The sequence below is a fragment of the Rutidosis leptorrhynchoides genome, chromosome 9, assembly GCF_046630445.1.
Source record: "Rutidosis leptorrhynchoides isolate AG116_Rl617_1_P2 chromosome 9, CSIRO_AGI_Rlap_v1, whole genome shotgun sequence".
Taxonomy (NCBI): Eukaryota; Viridiplantae; Streptophyta; class Magnoliopsida; order Asterales; family Asteraceae; genus Rutidosis; species Rutidosis leptorrhynchoides.
In genome coordinates this window covers 352,197,501-352,200,176 of record NC_092341.1, presented here as the reverse complement: position 1 = coordinate 352,200,176, position 2,676 = coordinate 352,197,501, and the positions used below count along the sequence as shown (strand labels likewise).

The following is a 2,676-nucleotide window of genomic DNA, read 5'->3' as shown; positions in this document are numbered from 1 at the left end:
AGCACACACGGGCAAGAGATTAGGACAAAGTCACCTAAGGTGTATTATTAATGCAAAAACCCATATAAATTCTCATTGTATTATAAACTTAGATGATTTCTTAATTTTAGCTTACTTTTTTTCTATATGCATAAAACCATATAGATCATTGTAATATAAACTCGGATGATTATTACCGAGTATGCTTTATAATCAGAGTTGACCTACTAATAATCTATAAAAAAGTAAACTTTTTGGACGAACGGTGTATTTGAACAACTAACTTGTTACAAGCCTTTTAAAAAGTAAACCCTCTTAATCTTAACCTGTTTGATTGATTTACCAAACTTACCATGCATCCCAATAGGTGTTCCTTATGTTTGGTTGTTGATCTTTCCAGCCCTGTTTCATATATTTGGACGAAATTAATGTGATTGGTGGACGACATTTTAGTTAAGGTACAAGTGCTGATCGTGAAATTCAAAGAACTCTCCGCGGAGTTGCCTAATCAGCTGGATGGATATGATCAGCTTGCCAAGGTCAAAGAATTATTATTATTATTATTATTATTATTATTTCTTCTCATGTTTAATTTGTCATAAACATTTATCCTCTTGCATTACTCAAAGAGATGATTGTATTTGGTTCATGCTTTTAGATTAAAATGATCATGGTTGACCATACTTCATCCATGTCGATTTGACAGGGAAATTGAAAACCCATTGCGGAAAGAGCAATCAAGAACAAAAATTTTCAAAATTCATGCTGCGGGGTTGCTAAACATGCCGAAATTTGATTTCAGTAAACCCATCAACATGAGAATGGTATGCTATTTAAAAAACGAGATGTGATAACAAACTTCGTAGTACTCGCGCAGCGAGCGCGCTAACCTCAATACTTGTTATAAACATTTCATTACAGAGTATATCATTATATTTCATCCAATCATGTATGCACAATAAAATAACTATCCTGTCCTTTATCTTTATAATAGTGAAACAAATGTCCAGTTCCTTCACTAAAGCCCCAAATTCTAGGGTTTATATCATCCAAAAACGAATTTCCTAAAACTGACATCTCATCGCGATGAATCGCAAGTCTTTATCTGATCTCTTGCCGCAAACTGAAATACGTCAATAATCTTCGTTCTCGATAGCCGGATTTAAGAAGTCTTATCATCTCACAGGTATGTTTAATGTTTCTATAATTCAAGTTCACAACACTCATAACGTTAAACATGAACCTAATCGTCAATCGATAATATATTATATGTATGAAGCATTCGATCGAGTTTTGATGATTTAATGGAGTGATATTCTTATCGGCTCTCGATTAGTTGATCAAGTTCTCATGTTTTAAAGGTAGGTTTTTAGTAAAAACTAATTTTCGTTCTTCTCTGAATTCATAAATTGAGAAAGCGTTAGATCACGTCTCGGTGATTTATGCGTCAATTTCAGATTAAATTTCTTTAGATCTTGTGCATATTCATTACAACTCTAATGAATTAATTGTAGCCTTTTAGTAGTTCTGAGAGAGTCAACACAAGTGAATGTCATCTTGTGTTAAATTCTTAATTTTTTAAAGTCTTGAGATGATACGTTGAACACTGATATAAGAAAGATTTTAGTTATTGATTTGTCATTTTTAGCAATTTTGTTCTCATTTTTAGCTTTAAATTTATTGATTCTATGAATCTTATTCTCCTATGTAATTTATTCTATAGAGCAAGTGGAAGTTAATGTAGCTATTATACTTGACTTATTATGATTACATTGTTGCTAATAAAGTGAATATTTGGGCATGTTTAAGGATACAAAGATTGGTGATGGCTTTCTATTGTTTGTTGTTAATGGTTAGTTCTTTGAAGAGGGTTGTTGTTGCTGTCCTTAACATTACTGGCTCTAATTGTGGTTGATCATTTGTAAACACTACTCTTCTAGGTAAACAAGTGTCGTAACGTTCCCCAACTGATTTACTGATTGATAATGAAAAGTCTATTATGACTTGGTAAGTTCCGTTTTTTAAATTTGAAAACAATTTTATACTATAGTCCAATGGGCTTAATAGCAATGTTTAGCTTTGATTTTTTTGGATTGGGGGAGTTGCTTTGACAGGTGGTCTTGTATCTGCAATGGGATACATGGAGTTTGAGAATAAAGATGTGCCAGAAATTAAGTTTTTGAGTGGAAATTTGTGGGATACATGGAGTACAAATGTTGAGTCTGCTAGGGATTTAAGGTTTTTTGGATGGAGAGGTTATAAATAATTACCATCAGGTACGAGGTAATGATAACTGTGACATTTTGGCTTACATTTCTTTGTTTGATGCTCTTTGCATATTAGGTTCATGGACAATGGGCTCTTGCTATGCCTCTCTTTTCTTACAAAGCACAAGATAATCTTCGCATAAACCAGACATACATAACTTTGAAAGTTGATAATCAGAACAAGATTGTGGATTGGGAGAGACACTGGGCTTTTGCAGTTAGGTATATAACCCTAACTTCCTCTATCACTCAGGTGAATCCAATGATTTGTAAGCTTGTTTCTCTTTACTATAAAGTTTCAGATAGTTATGAAAAAGAACCTAAAATATTTTATAATTGTCGTCTGTATATTTGAATTGGTTTTGATAACATCAATCTCAACAAGTAAATAGAAAATCCCTTAGTTTGTGTTATATGTGGAAAAATAAAT

The 2,676-nt window shown here is 32.5% G+C and overlaps 1 long non-coding RNA gene across 7 annotated transcripts in view; it reads left to right on the top strand.

Annotated features, from left to right (window-relative positions):
- Window positions 1-1,014: 1,014 nt before the first annotated feature.
- LOC139866706 (uncharacterized) overlaps window positions 1,015-2,676 on the top strand; it is a 2,036-nt gene continuing 374 nt past the window's right edge. The window contains exons 1-4 of one of the 7 annotated variants that reach the window (XR_011765548.1): window positions 1,015-1,165; window positions 1,259-1,340; window positions 1,920-2,255; window positions 2,323-2,676. The exon at window positions 2,323-2,676 is cut by the window's right edge and continues 374 nt beyond it. This is a non-coding gene — a long non-coding RNA (uncharacterized lncRNA). Of the gene's footprint in view, window positions 1,166-1,258; window positions 1,341-1,788; window positions 2,256-2,322 lie in introns of all 7 variants that reach the window. The other 6 variants (XR_011765545.1, XR_011765549.1, XR_011765544.1 and 3 more) reach the window with 6 other exon arrangements.